Here is a 16572-nt window from a genome sequence, read left to right on the forward strand (position 1 = left end):
AGCTGGTAGGATGGATGTGAGCAGGCCAAGTTGGGAGGTAGAACCGCATCAAAGGTTACAGGTCAGGCAGTGACACAACCCCTCACTGGTCTGGATTTGCACTCCCAAGTCATCTGTCCCCCACCTAGACTGGGTTCCTACCCCACACCAACCATTCCTTGCCCTTGATGTAGATAGACCATGTCACCTCTGTTAGCACTGCAGTAAATCCCCCCTGAGTTTGTGGGCTGCAGTTTCCAGGACACCCTTGGGACGGGTGACAATCTGAGCTCAAATCCCTGCTCACCTGCTGTGACCGATATCGCGGCAGCTTGAGGGACTCTTGCTTCAACTTCAGATAGGTCTCTCTGGCCGTGGGGACCAGCATGGAAACGCTAAAGACCCTAACTTTGAGCTGGACCAGATGATACGAGCCTAATAAATGGTCACCTCCCTCGGCCTCATTGCGAGTTCTATGCACATGGGGGTTTCTGGCTCACTTGCGGGGAGGGGGAAACATCTGGATTTGCTTCAGAGTGATTCATGCCAAAGTCCCAGTGCTGGTTATGCAGCTCCTCGGTTCTTGGGAATGTCTACACTGCACGCTAAGCCCGGGTGTTACTCCCCACTCCGGGGTGCCACCTGAGGTACTGGGGTACCACTGAGCCCGCCTGTTCCACCAGCTTACACTGTCCTGCTGCGCCAGGCCCTCAAGCCTCCTCCAGCGCACACACAGGTAGGGCCACACCCAGCTGCAGAAAGATACAGACACTGAGATCGGCTCTGCGTGGGAAGACTCAGCTAGGGAATTGTATTGTCTTTCTCTGCACAGAGAACTGTACCTCGTAAGCTCATGGAATTCACCCCCTCCCTCAATGTGGAGGAAGATATGCACAGATTTCCCCCCCCACACCCCGAGTTATGAATTCCAGAAACTGGTTTTAGAGAAAGCAAAACCAAGTTTATTAATTACAAAGGGTAGAGTTTAAGTGATTATAAGGGATAGCAAACAGATCAAAGCAGGTTACTGAACAAATAAAACAAGCACATAAACTAAGCTTAATACAGTAAAGAAACTGGTTACAAATAGAAATGTCTCACCCTAAATGTTGTTTTAGGTATTTCTTTCACAGGCCAGACACCTTTTCCAGTCTGGGCTCAGCTGTTCTCTCCCACTTTTGTCTTTGTTTCTTAGATGTTTCCAGCAGTCACCGTGGGCAGGGATTCAGTGAAGAGTGAAGACTGATTACATCTCTCCCTTGTCTTAAATAGGTTGTACATATGGCAGGAACCCTTTGTTTGCCAGTGTGGTTCCCCTCCACCCCCAGTGGAAAAATACTGGTATTCTATCATGGAATCCAGTGCCAGGTGACTTAATCACATGACCCTGCAGTGTCAAAGCAGCCATGAGTCAAAGGTTGTTTCTAGCATCCCAGGAAGCTTCTCAGGAAGGTGGGAGATTAGCATCTTCAAAGTCCTATTGCTCCCCCTAATGACCCATCCAGGCTGATTGCTTTCTTTCCGGTGGTTATTCCTCAGGTGTAAACCCACTTATAATTGTTACATAGTCAATATTCCTAACTTCAGATACAGAAATGATACTTGCATGCAAATAGGATAATCATATTCAGCAAATCATAACCTTTCCAATGATATCTCACAAGATCCATCTTGCATAAAATACATCTTCAATACGCTATAATCATATTATAACCATTTTTTTATGAAGACTATGGGGTGTAGCGTCAACATTTTATTAACATTTTTATCAATTACCTGGAAGAAAAAATGATTGATAAAGATCGCAGATGACACAAATTAGGGGGAGTGGTAAATAAGGAAGAGGACAGATCATTGATTCAGATGGATGTGGATCACATGGTAAACTGGGTGCAAGACAACACTATGAGAATGATTAAAGGATTAGAAAACCTGCCTGAGAGTGAGAGAGTGAAAGGGGGTTCCAAAGAGGATGGATCTAGACTGTTCTCAGTGGTGGCAGATGACAGAACAAGGAGTAATGGTCTCAAATTGCCGTGGGGGAGGTTTAGGTTGGATATTAGGAAAATCTTTTCCACTGGGAGAATGGTGAAGCACTGGAATGGGTTACCTAGGGAGGGGGTGGAATCTCCATCCTTAGAGGTTTTTAAGGTCAGGCTTGACAAAGCCCTGGCTGGGATGATTTAGTTGGGGATTGGTCCTGCTTTGAGCAGGGGGTTGGACTAGATACCTCCTGAGGTCCCTTCCAACCCTGAGATTCTATGATTCTATGAATCAAGGAGCTCAGTCTATTTAGCTAAGAAGGTGAAGGGGTGACTTCACCCCAGTCTATAAATACCCACAGGGGGAACACATATTTAATAATGGGCTCATCAGTCAGGCGGATTCAAGTGCTGCAACTTGATGCTAGACAAATTCAGATTGGAAATAAATTGTACATTTTTCACAGTGAGAGTAATTAACTTTTGGAACAACATACCCAGGGTTGTGGTAGGTTCTCCCTCACTGACATTTTTTAAAGCAAGATCGGTGTTTTTTCCTAAAATCTCTGCTCTATAAGTTAATTGGGAGCAGTTCTCTGGCCTGTGTTATACCAGGGGTGTGACTGATCACAATGGTGCCTGCTCACCTTAGAATCTATGAACCCGCTCATGCTAATCATCTTCCCATTACAACCTTAGCTGTACCATGGCACTGTCCTTGGCCAGCAGTTCTTGGCACATTCGGTTGCTAATAAAACAGCGAAATGAAAACCTTGATCATTGCACTTTTTGGTTGGTTTCCAGGACATCCATACTGGGGAAATTCCGGATAGAGCAGAACGAAAACAGTCGCACCCTGTTTGAGTGCAGAATTTAGCTGCACTTAGTTCCTTGAGTAGCTCATTGTGGGATCGGTCACATCTGTTCTCTCTAGATCTGGGAAGGGTGGAGGCAGAAGTCTTGTCTATAAAAATCTGCCCCGCCACATTTGTTCCCAATCCGGGCTTTGGTCGGAGCGATGGATGCACCTGGGTTTGGCCAAGACAGGATCAGGCGAGGATGGATCATGGGGCATGTTTGCTCCCTCCTGGCCACGGCACTGCTGGCGATGAGCCTGGTGCAAGGTGAGTGTGGGATGGAGTGGAGCTGGGAGACGGGGCCCTACCTCCCATGGGGAGGGGAGAGAGATACTGGCTTGGGGAGAAGGGAACTGGGCTAGTGAATAACAGGAGGATCCAACACCTTCACGCTTCATAGATACCCCTCCCATCTAGCCCCTATTTCTGCATTCACTCCTGAGCCACCCCATTCAGATCAATGAGGATTGTTAACTCTGGAACCTACAGATGGTGAGTTGAATAGCGACACTACTAAGACTTTTAGCTGTTGCTGTGGATAGCAGGGCTGCTTCAGGAGAGTGGGTGTGTAGTAGTAGGATTTTATGGTTGTATGTGACCCTTTTTAAATAGCAGAAAGGAATGGCCTAATGTGCCATTGGTAAAAATGAATGAGCCAGAATTTGTGTCTGGGCTGATTTCAAGGCAGTAACAGACCTTTTAAGGTCACCACTTTGTTGTAGCATTTTAAAATAAGTAAAGGAATGGAATTATTGTTGCTGTTTTTTTGCATTGCAACTTCATGTTTTTGTATAAAATGTTTTGTGTAATTTAGTTTTGTTTTGTGTGAATGAGGAATGTGCGTGTTAAGACTAGCGTAAAGGCCATTACTGGACCGAATGTTCTAGGAAGGAACCAAAAAACAGACGCAGGGGTGCCAGGAGGCTGCAACACACCCCTATTGGAATGTCAAAAAAGGGCAAATCAACAACTCTGAAAATGAGACAGGCACCTATCAAGGGGGACAAAATAGCTGTAATAAAACCCAGCCTGGAATAACTCCCTAAAAAACTTTATTTAAAAAAACAAAAAAATAAAAAGAACAATTTAAAAACCAAGCACTCATCAAACAACAATTGATGACAGCATCACGGTGCAAAACTCATTGGTCCCAATGAAGAAAAATCACTATGTAAACAGGGTGCCTTGCCATAAAACTTTGGGTTCGTCCTGCCAAGACTTCCCCGGAGCATCGTGTCGTGACCGACAGAACCCGGCTCCTCCGTACCCGTGATCAATTTCGCTGGCCACTAGATTGATCCGGACTCTGGACTGGTAACCATAATATCGACTGGTGAGATAGAGAGTGTGTGTGTGTGTGTGTGTGTGTGTGTGTGTGGTGTGATTCAATGCATATGCTAATTGTTGTATCTTCAATCAACGTGGTGTATTGCCTTTTCCCCTGAAAAAGATCCCGTGTGCTTCTTACAAGCATAACATTTTTGCTGGAGAATTACGAAAGGGCGAAGACATGCACTGTAATTGTTGAAAATACTGCTAAATACTGCTAACAGGTATTCCATACGTAACAAGTGACCGATCATTCAGGTGTGCACACCCCGAGTCATAGAAGTGCTGGGCAATAGGGGGAGCATTACAGTCCTCACTCCGACCCGGCTGGCGGGGAAAACTATACAAATAAGATCTATACAAACTGTCTAGGTATAGCCACCTCTGGTCATAGAGGTGCCAGGCCCTCAGGGGGAGAATCAGAGTCCTCGCTCCTACTCATCTGTCAGGGAAAATTGCCTAGGTGAACATACCCTCAGTCATAGCAGACTCAAGCCCAAAAGATAGGGGGATTAACGTTCCCCCCCTCCAGCTCTGTCAGGCAGAGTTGTTAGTGGGTATAGACTGTGTTATGTAAGTCCCAGCACAAGTGTGGGCAAATGAGTAGATTTCTGTAGGACCTCACTCTGAAGGATATAGGAGTGTGGGATAGTGTTGTGATTTAAAAAAATGTTTAAGAAAAGGGACCAGGAGGGGTGGGGGCTAATTAAGGAGCCCACCCTCCTGGCTAAATTGGTAGTGGAACAAAGCCCGTGTCCATGAAAAGGGACGGCTCAGCGAGGAAAGCAGGATCGGGCCCAGACGAGCAGGCAGGCAACAGATAAAGAGACTGGAAAACAAGCTGGTGGCCCAGAGGGCCTAATGGCAGGAGTAAGAAAAGGAGGAAGTGCAGGCAGATCCCTGAAACAATACTGGGAATGGAAATAGCTGAATTAATAAAGGTGTCAGTTTAAAAAAATAAGCAAGTAATTTAAAAAAAAAAAAAAGACGTTACCTCTGAAGAGGCTGGAGGGAATTGAGCAGTTCAACTTTGTAAAGATATTTAAAAAAAAAGGATTATACAAAAATTTCTTGGTTTCTTTGCAGCCATTCTGCAGGGAAAATGGGCCCTTTTCCGAAGGATTGTCTGTAAATAAGCCAGGCAAAAAGGCAATCTGCTTTGAATCATTTAACTATGAACATGTTAGTCAAATTTGCTAAAAAAAACACAAGGGGTTTCAATTGGAACTGAACTGCCCCCAAATGTATCCACATGTTAGTCTGGATCTGTAAAAAGCGACAGAGAGTCCTGTGGCACCTTATTTCTGTTAGTCTATAAGGTGCCACAGGACTCTGTCGCTTTTAGAAAAGGACATCCCGGAACCTGAGCACGAGGTGCTGCTTAACCACTACAATTTTAATCCACAGAAAATGAGACTCCGGTGTAAGGTCTGGCTTCACCTGCTTCTGGGAACTTTTAGTTCCCAGATAATTAGAGCAATTATGGGAGAAGATGTAGCCGTCCTTATAAGCCGATATTTAAGGAATAATTCACTCCCCGCCAACCAATCATGGATTCCTACCTATAATCCGGCAATCCTCATGGAATGGTATAATAAAAATGCTAGCCAAATCTTAAAACTCTTAAAAAATACCAATATGTATGCAAAAAACAAAAAAAGGAACTAAAAATTCACCTTATAAACACTACAAAAATACCAAACCACTGAGAAACAGGGGTTAAAATAAAAGGTCCTTATGGGAATATCACCTGGAATTCCAGACGCTCACAATTACCATGTCAGTAAAATAAGCCTGTTAAGACAGGAACAATGCTAGCAGTTATTGTGGGATACTATCCAATACCCCATGGTACATTGAACCTATGGTTCCTGGACACATGCACCAAAACCTGGACCAAAAACTATGCATTCAAAAAAGGTTCCCCAATTAAAATAAAAAATAGACAAAATTGTTTGTGACTCAAAGTGATCCAGTAAAAGTCTTGTTAAATCCACTATTAGTAAAAATAAAACCTGGTATAAATTGAACTCAGTTAAACGTGTCTAAAGTAAAACCTAAATGTCCACCCTCTGCCCTTCCTATTATAACAATCTAAATAATAACACATCAACCCTCCAATGGCCAAGCAAAACAAAATGTAGTTAACACCATATTAAAAAAAATGGTTTTAAAGCAAAAATTATAAATACTATAGACCTAAAGGTAATTCAAAATAAGTTACGTTCCTTGTCACAACTGCAAGATAGTCTCATTCACAAGCAGGTAAATACTACTACAAATTTGGTACGAATAAGTCTAAAAAAACCTAAAAGCAACATAAAATACGTGACGGTGGCAAACACCACCTCTTGGCTGCTGTATAAACAACAAATAAAAATAAAAAATAAAACTGCCTTGGCCATAAAATGTACTAAAATGCAAATTCTTAGTTGAGTACCACTTAAACACAAAATATTTTGGGCCATATCTGGGAATGTTCGGGTGTTAACACGTCTTTTAAAACAACAAAAAAGGTCCTTGTTTAACACCTACAAATATAAATGAATGCAATATGTATCCAGCATGGTTAAGCCTGATTTGTTATTAGGTGAAGTTATTGTTAAAATTGCTCACCAACAGTCTGTAAAAACGAAAATATAAAAAGTAAGCCCACTCCCAAAATTGACCATGGAATCCTTTTGGCTACCCCGGATTATGGGTCAGTGGGCTAAAAACAAAAAAAAGAAATTATTGGATACCTAAGGGCGTATGAAGTAAAGCCCTCAAAAATGGATGTGCTTGTCCCTACCTGCCACCACAAAACCATGCAGCAAAACCACATCATTGGAAATGTGTATAAAACAAACTAAAAAACGTGACAGGTGGTTTGTACAATGAACAATGCGCATGTGTTACATTCTGGGAAACAGTATTTTGGGAGGATGCAAGTATTAGCCAACCCCCAATAAATAAATGTAAATATAATGCCCATGTATTATAAGCTAGCAATCACACGTACTATTTACCAAAAATTAAAAACGCACAAAGCACTGTAATCGACACCCCGGTTAATTTCTCTGTTACCCTTGGCCTAAATGAGCATGATCTAACTAATCACTTGTCAAAAACAAAGGTGACTCAGATTTTACAACAAATCCAAAAAAATACTTAAAAAGCATGTCATTCAAATATTACATGCAAATAAAGACATGCTAAAAATTGCTAAATCTAAAAAAACCCACTGGTACAACGTTTTTATTGGCTGGTCCCCGACCTCTAAGGGCATATAGTCTATTATGTTTCACCCATTACTCGTTGTGTTAATATTGTCCTGTGTTTGCTTGTTAGAAATGTGTTGTATGTGGTGTTAAATGAAAAACAATGTTTGTTAAATTACAACAACAAGCTCAAATTGCCTCTCAGTATATTGCTATAAAACTGTTTAATAAAATGTGACCCACTCAAGAATTGTTCTTGAGGGGTCAAAAGGGGGATTTGTAGTGGTAGGATTTTATGTTTGTATTTATTTTATCCTTTTTAAATAGCAGAAAGGAATGGCCTAATGTGCCATTGGTAAAAAGGAATGAGCCAAAATTTGTGCCTGGGCTGATTTCAAGGCAGTAACAGACCTTTTAGGGTCACCACTTCGTTGTAGGCTTAGCATTTTAAAACAAATAAAAGAATGGAATGATAGTTGTTTGTTTGCATTGCAACTTGATGTGTTTGTTTAAAATGTTGTGTAAATTAGTTTTGGTTTGTGTGTGAATAAGGAATGTGTGTGCAAAGAAAGGCCGTCACCAGACCAGATGTTCTAGGAAGGAATCAAAAAACTGATTCAGGGGCGTCAGGAGGCTGCACTACGCCCCTACTGAAATGTCAAAAAAGGGCAAATTAAGAACTCTGAAATTGAGACAGGCACCTAGCAATGGGGACAAAATAGCTGTAATCAAACCCAGTGTAAAATAACTCCCTAAAAACTTAATAAATAAACCAAAATAATAATAATAATAAAAAACCAAGCACTCATCAAACAACAATTGATTACAGCATTACGGTGCAAAACTCATTGGTCCCAATGAAGAAAAATCACTATGTAAACAGGGTCTCTTGCCATAAAACTTTGGGTTCGTCCTGCCAAGACTTCCCCGGAGCATCGTGTCGCGACCGACAGACCCCGGCTCCTCCCCACCTAGCTGGCCACTAGATTGATCCGAATTCCGGACTGGTAACTATAACATCGACTAGCAAAACAATGTGTGTGTGGTGCAATTAAATGCATATGCAAATTGTATCTTCAACAAACGTGGCTGTAGTAGGTTGAAGGCAGGGTACCTTGCCAGCTGGGTCCGGGAAGGGCCAGTCCACCTCACTCGGTCCCTGGACTTCGCTTGCTGTGTGCGTGGGAGAAATCAGCGAGGCCTGTCAAAGTATGGCTCCAGCCTGCACTCAGACGGCGCTGCAATAGTCAGTCAGCCTCGGCCCTGGTGCAGGTTGGGGCAGCAAGCAGAGTCACTTGGCTCGAGCCTGCATGCGGGTGGAGCAGCAAATATTCACATAGTCCAGGCTCTGGTTCAGGGCGGGAAACAAAGTTGCTCTGCTCCAACCTGCCCTCAGAGTCAGTTAACTCAGGCCTTCACTCGGCTAGCCTGAGAGAGGGGGAGACTGTCGCCCACAGCTTGGGTGGCAAGGGGGACGCAGGTCCTCCCACTCCACTGCGTCCCGGCCCAGGGCCCTGAGGGTGGTGGAGGGGTCTGCCACCGCGTCAGCGGGGATCCAAGCCGCAACACGCTGACTCACCCTCTGCCAGCGTTGCAGCCAGACAGGGGTCTACCACCCCTGGGCCACTTCCATGCTCCCCCTCCCAGGGTGACTGCTGATCCGGTGAGGTGAGGTGATCGGCGGGGGCCTCAGTTGCCAGCAGTAGCTCTGCTGGGATTGGGCAATCGGAGGTCCGGGCCAGTCGTCTCTCTCCTGCGGGGCCGGGTCATCCAGGGCTCCAGGCGGTCTGCACTCTGCAGGCCTGCTGCCACCTCCCAGAGCGAGAGCTCAGGGGAAGCATCTGCTCCCTCCAGTGGCTGGCGCCCGACTGAGCTTCCGGGTCCCGCCTTTATACTTCCGGCCCCGCCCCTTGGCTTCCAGGGGGTGGAGCTAGGGGGTAGGGCTTCACCCATGAGGGGGTGGAGCCACCCTCTTCTGCTGTGTCTGGGGCCAGACAGTCGACCTCACTACAGTGTATTGCCTTTTCCCCTGAGAAAATCCCATGTGTTTCTTATAAGCGTAACAGGTGGAGCCTCAGAACTGTGGGTGAAGCTATTGGCATCCATTCGCCCGGATACATCGTGTCAGACACCAGGAATGACTGTGTAACCTCCCTCCCCTACAGACACACAGTAATGTCTTTCTTTTCTCTTTGTTTGCTCCACAGGTGCTCCAGCAAGTCAGAATCAGGCAGGTAAGACACCCACAGTAACATGTGAGGTTTATCTTCCATGGTCATTTGGAATAAGGATTAGGTTGAGTTTTCAAACGATACCTCACATGGCTAACTCTGTGCAGAGATGATTACAATAGCAGACCCAGGGGTATATTCTGTCATAATGTCTAAGTACTGGTGGTTAATGAGAGGTTTGTGAGGGGAAAGCAGCGAGCAGTTGGGGGGGGGGGGGTGTGCTGTTTCCATAGAGGCAGTGGATCGCTGTGCATTGCGGGTGTGCAGAAGACAGGGGACTGGGCGCTGGAGTGTAACTGAGTCGGGTGTGTAAATTGCTGCCTGCAGAGGGATAGAGCCGGGCTCACGGAGCACCTGGGATGCCAGCAGCTGGTGGCTGGGAGAGTTGCCCCTGGTGGGCACAGCAAGGGCTCCCTCCTGCTGGGAGAAGGGGGTAGTGTTGCAACCAGGACACTGTGGATCACCCCGAAAAGTGTCACAGTGCTCGTGGGAGTTGGAATGACGCAGGCAAGGTGCCCACAGCCCCACACCAGTGTTCCCTGCCCTGGAGATGTGGAAACAGACTGTGGCTGGAAGCCAGGCCTCCTGGGTTCTCTCCTGGCTCTAGGAAGGGGATGGGGGTCTGGTAGGTTAGAGCAGGGGGGTCTGGGATATTGGACTCCTGGGTTCTTTCCCTGGCTCTGGGAAGGGAAGGATTTGCTCTCTTATCTTCAGGGCATGCTGATAATTATTTACACTCTCCCCACTTTAGCTCCCTTGCCCAGCGATAATATATTTCCCTGCTTTTCTTCCCAGTCTCTGGCAAGCAGTTGGTCTCAGGGCGCATCTTCGGCGGTCAAGATGCCAAGGCCGGGGCCTGGCCCTGGCAGGTCAGCGTGCAGAGAAATGGCTTACACATCTGCGGCGGTTCACTCATCTCCGAGAGCTGGGTGGTGTCAGCAGCTCATTGCTTCGCTCAGTGAGTACCCCAGGCAGGGCAGAGACAGTGACTGTGGCTGTTCTGGAGAAATTCCCTTTTCCTATTCACTGGCTTCCTGTTGCAGAGCGTGGCTGTGTGGCTGTTCCCCAGCCGCTCCACCCCAGAGCCAGCTGTATCTCAGCACCAGGGGAGCTGTCCTTGTGAGGCATTGCTGGGCGGCTTTTCCCTAATCAGATTTTCTTGCATCCAGGTCTGTAGCCAGTGCATCGTATCGGGTACAGCTGGGTGAGAACCAGATTTTCGGCCAGAGCCGCATCCATGCGTTCGCACTGGTGAAGCGGATCATCCTCCATCCCAGTTATAACAATGTCACTCACCAGGCCGACATCGCCCTGGTGGAGCTGAAGAATCCGATTGCATTCACGGCCGCCATCAGCCCCGTGGGTCTCCTTGACGCCTCCGTCCATGTGCCTGCTGGGGACGCCTGCTGGGTGACGGGCTGGGGGAACATTTCCCCACAAAGTGAGTAAGACTTGTACCTCTTAGAGGGAGGGAAGGGTATGAAAAGGACCCAGCACCAAATGAAGGTTACAGGTTGGGAGAAGGCAGTGTCATATGTACACAGACAGACTGTGTGTTACAGGGTTACATGGTTAAACAGTCACCGGTACAGCTATATCGTTATTCAGCCATGGTTTTATGGTTGTACAATTACAGGTATATGGTGCAGTTATGATGGAGATCTGTGATGCGGTTCCCTCTCCGCTTGTGGTGCCTCTTGCTGGTCTCTCTGGGGATTAGCTCAGCCTTTCAGCTACTCCCTGCTCAGTGCTCTCTGCCCTCATCTTCTCTCCGTATGCGACCTCTCTCAGCACTGCTGCTTCCAGTCCATGGCTTCGCCCTACGGCCAGGTCACTGAGTCTGTCCACCTTTGAGGGAAATCACAGTCTTTCTGCACCAGCTGTCTGTCTGGCATCTCCAGTGCCCCGAGTCACTGTCCTACCAGCTGCCCTGCCCCCTCTTGCTAGCTACCTACCTGGCTTTCTTCAGGCCCCACCTCTTCCTGTCCAGGATAGCCTGTTCCTCATCAATTACATAAGAGCAGCAATACTGAGTCAGACCAAAGGTCCATCTAGCCCAGTGTCCTGTCTTCCGACAGTGGCCAATGTCAGGTGCCCCAGAGGGAATTAACAGAACAGGGAAGCATCAAGTGATCCATCCCCTGTCGCCCATTCCCAGCTTCTGGCAAACAGAGGCTAGAGACACCGTCCCTGCCCATCCTGGCTAATAGCCATTGATGGACCTGTCCTCCATGAACTTATCCAGTTCTTTTTTGAACCCTGTTATAGTCTTGGACTTCACAGCATCCTCTGGCAAAGAGTTCCACTGGCTGACTCTGCGTTGTGTGAAGAAATACTGCCTTTTGCTTGTTTTAAACCTGCTGCCTATTCATTTAATCTGGTGACCCCTAGTTCTTGTGTTATGAGGAGTAAAAAACACTTCTATATTTACTTTCTCTACACCAGTCATGATTTTATAGACCTCTATCACATCCCCCCTTAGTCACCTCTTTTCAAGCTGAAAAGTTTCAGTTTTATTAATCTCTCCTCACACAGCAGCTGTTCCAGACCCCTAATCATTTTTGTTGTCCTTTTCTGAAACTTTTCCAATTCCAATTTTTTTTTGAGATGGGCAACCACATGTGCACACAGTATTCAAGATGTGGGCGTACCATGGATTTATACAGAGGCAATATGATCTTTTCTGTCCTATTATCTATCCCTTTTCTAATGATGCCCAATATTCTGTTAATTTTTTTCACTCCCACTGCATATTGAGTGGATGTTTTCAGAGAACTATCCGCAATGGTTCCAAGATCTCTTTCTGGAGTGGTAACAGCCAATTTTGACCCCATCATTTTATATGTATAGTTGGGATTATGTTTTCCAATGTGCATTACTTTGCATTTGTCAACATTGAATTTCATCTGCCATTTTATTGCCCGGTCACCCAGTTTTGTAGATCCCTTTGTAACACTTCACAGTCTGCTTTGGACTTAACTATCTTGAGTAGTTTTGTATCATCTGCAAATTTTGTCACCTCACTGTTTACCCCTTTTCCAGATCATTTATGAATATATTGAACAGGACAGATCTCAGAACAGACCCTGGGGGACACCGCTATTGACCTCTCCCCATTTTGAAAACTTACCATTTATTACTACCCTTTGTTTCCCCCTCTTATCCCATCACAGTTTACTTTTCTTAAGAGCTTTTGGTGAGGGACCTTATCAAATATAAGTGCTTTCTGAAAATATAAGTACATTATAACTACTGGATCACCCTTGTTCACATGCTTGTTGACCCCTTTGCAGAAGTCTAGTAGATTGGTGAGGTATGATTTCCCTTTTCAAAAACCATGTTGACTCTTCCCCCCAAAATTGTGATAATCTATCTGTCTGACAATTCTATTCTTTACTATAGTTTCAATCAATTTGCTTGGTGCTGATGTTAGGCTTACCAGCCTGTAATTGTCAGGATCGCCTCTGGAGTCTTTTAAAAAAATGGCATCACATTAGCTATCCTCCAGTCATCTGGTACAGAAGCTGATTTACATACCACAGTCAATAGTTTTGCAATTTCACATTTGAGTTCCTTCAGAACTTTTGGGTGAATTCCATCTGATCCTGGTGACTTATTACTGTTTAATTTGTAATTAGCTCCCTGGCTTGCAGCCTAATTGGTAGCATGGGCCCATCTGGCCACCCCCAGCTCTTGCCAGGCAACTCTGGCGTGCACACCCCATCACAAAGTGTATAAAACCATGAATGGTGTGGAGAAAATGAATGGGGGAAGCGCTCTTTACCCCTTCACGTAACACAAGAACCAGGGATCAGCCAATGACGTTAATAGGCAGCAGGTTAAAAAGAAACAGGAAATACTTCTACACAACACACAATTCAGCAGCGGAACTCAACCCCAGAAGCTGGGACTGGACAAAAGGGATGGATCACTTAATAATTTGCCTTGCTCTGTTCATTCCCTCTGAATGCCACCGGCCACTGTCGGAAGACAGGATACTGGGCTAGATGGACCATTGGTCTGACCCGGTATGGCCGCTCTTATGGTTAAACAGCCATGGTTGTACTGTTACACAGTTATATAGTTATAGCTTGTTACCAGATGTGCCCCTTACTTTGGGGTATGCTCATTTATTAGCGTTACTCTCCTGGGGAGGGGGGAGGGTTCTGTAATTCTATCAATGTGCTGCTTGTGTCACTTGTGTGTTCATACGGAGCTCTGCTTCTCCCTGCTGCAAATCCTCTCCCAATGGAGCTACCCTGCAGGACCTGGGTTCCCCAGGGCTGAGTTCCTCCAGCCCCAGAACTGGATGAACACACACACACACACACACAGAGTGGATCGGGTCAATCAGCACTTTCAGGCTGACCCTTATATATCTCTGTACTTAATGGGCTGGGCCAAGCAGCACTTTCAAGCTGCCACCCTTATATGCCACAGGTTCAGGACGTCCCTATCCCCACTTTCACATCACAATTGTACTGGCAGTAACCCACTGGATGAGCAAACCCCACAGGATTTGGGACACTGCCGGGATCTTTAGCCTAGGTACAAGAAGCGTCGCTGCAGAGTGAACGGGGAAGGTAAAAACACAAAAGAGTAAAGTTCAGAGAGAGAGAGAGAGGGAAGCAACCAGCTTAACCATAAAAGTTACTTATTGAGTAATAATGATAACGACACAAGGACGGTTAAACAAACATAACAGTTAAATAATTAACAATTAATACCTCAGGTAGAAAAGAAAACACAGAGCGAGAGAGAGAGCTCACCCACTCCACGAGGCTTGAACCGGTCAGGGTTCCCAGGTGCTGCTGGTAGTTCAGGCTCCTGAGGGCTGGAGCCAGGCGGAGCCCCCAGCATGATCAGTCAGGAGAAGATGGAGTCCAGTGGAACTGATGCAGAGTTTGGGTCTATGCATCAGAACCCTGACTTGGGCATAGGTAGGGGGCTTTTGTAGAGAAAATACAATGGTTGAAGGGAGAACACTAGTTTTGTTTATGGGTAAACTGATGACTCCAGGGTTTTCTTTAGGCTAGACAACAGGAGCTGATCACTCTTCGCTGTGGGTGGTGGTTTCTTCCAGGGAGCTCACAATGCAACTAGGCTGCTTCAGTACTTTGGATACCAATCAAGGATTCATTACTAGAATTGGTCTGATAACTGCTGAGCTGGGTGTGTGCAGGCAGGTTCACTAACATCTGGAGCAGAGATCCCCCATGATGCACTGCTTCCCTGCTTTTCTGGTCCCAGCGTTCAATGCGGTTCTCTGCTCTCCATTCTGTATGCTAATGGAGATGTCTTAACCGTGCCACCCTTGTCAGGAGGGGTCTAGGAGTGTCTCCCAACACCCTTCACTGCTCTCTGCAAGTCTTTTCTCTGATTGGTTTTGGATCAAGCAGAGCTGGGGGCGGGGGGGGGGGGAGGATGTCTTTCATGAGTCAGACAGGCTGGATGCTGCGTCCTGGCTCCCCAAGAACACAGAGGTGACTGGTATCAAGCTGAACAGTTATACAGGCATCATTATAAACAGGTCTGGAATGATTAGTTTATAAGTCAATGCTGATTTCACTCTACATACACAAGCCAACAAAAACATTTCTATTGGAAATAATAGAAATTAATAGATAGGCAAAGAATAATGAGGTTTGAGAACTTATTAGAGTTTGATTGAAGGCCATTTACTTTGTATTTTTTGACATGGGATATTGATAATTTGTGTTTTAATGGTTATAAATCTTTAATTCTTTGACTCTCAACCGCTACTGGCATATTATTGCCTGACCCCTCCCCCATAATAAGTAAAAATGTGAACTGTGAACATTTTAACTGAGAAAATAAAAAAGCTCTTAACAATAATTATAATTTGATGGATAATATTTTTAATTATGTTTTGGGGGATTTAATTCCTGGCACAATGAACGGATGTGCATGCTTGAGGTGTGTGTGTCCTAAAATGGGTTTCCAACCACTCCTCTTGGTTTAGTTGGCACCTGTATATTTACTGATGCCGGCTGAAGACCAACAGGAAGCAGTGTCCAAGTCAGCCAAGCAGCTGGCATCAAGCAGGTTTAAATCACACACTTAATTGGAGCACTGGCCTGAATCTGAGCAGCATCTGCTGAGAGATTTAAACCCATTGAACCAAATCAGGGCAAATTGGTGTGTAAGCAAAGGGCAGAATTTTCAAATGCATCTACAGGCCACGGTGTCAAAGGGATTTAGGCACTTAACGCGCAGCCAGGCTCCTAATGGGGTATTCATGCAGGTAAGGTGCCTAATTCCCTTTGATGCTCCATTAGAGTTTTGTTGCAAAGCTCCAGCTTTTGTAGTTGCCTCAGAGCTTTCCAGAATCCCACTGGGTGCCTTCCTGTGTCCACAGATGCCCAACTCCCTTTGACAATCTGGCCCCAAGTGTCTAAATTAAGACTTAAGCTTCTAAATCAGTTCAGGGATGAAAAGATGAACAGAGCAACCCCTAAAATATGGGTTATTGCCTTTAGCAGGTGTTAAAGTTAGCCAACTGCACCCCACAACCCACTCTACTCCCAGTCTGGGGCTAGAACCCAGGAGACCAGCCCCCTGCTCTAACCACCTAGGCACCACTCCTCTCTCAGAGCTGGGAACTTCTTCTAGACCCTTAATGTGACAGCTTTTTATGTGATTTCCACTCACGCCGCATGAGTCACCCAGCCCTCGGGCCTTTCGTTTCAGTGAATTCTTCCTTTGCGGAGATGCTGCAGGAGCTGGAGGTGCTCACCGTAAACACCACGATCTGCAACGATCACATCCGGGAAGCATTAAAAATGCCTGAGGGCGACAACCCCGTCAAAGAGGACATGATGTGTGCCGGGCCCAAAGCAGGCTATAAAGGCTTTGCTTGGGTGAGATTCTCTAGACTCTGACTGCGATTGGGAGACCCCCTTTGTGCTGGGCAATACACAGACCCCCCCCGCCCCCCAAAAAGATCAGGGTTCCCTTTCTGCTGGGTGGTGCA

The sequence above is a fragment of the Mauremys reevesii genome, linkage group 4 (genome assembly GCF_016161935.1).
Source record: "Mauremys reevesii isolate NIE-2019 linkage group 4, ASM1616193v1, whole genome shotgun sequence".
In the NCBI taxonomy this organism is placed as follows: Eukaryota; Metazoa; Chordata; order Testudines; family Geoemydidae; genus Mauremys; species Mauremys reevesii.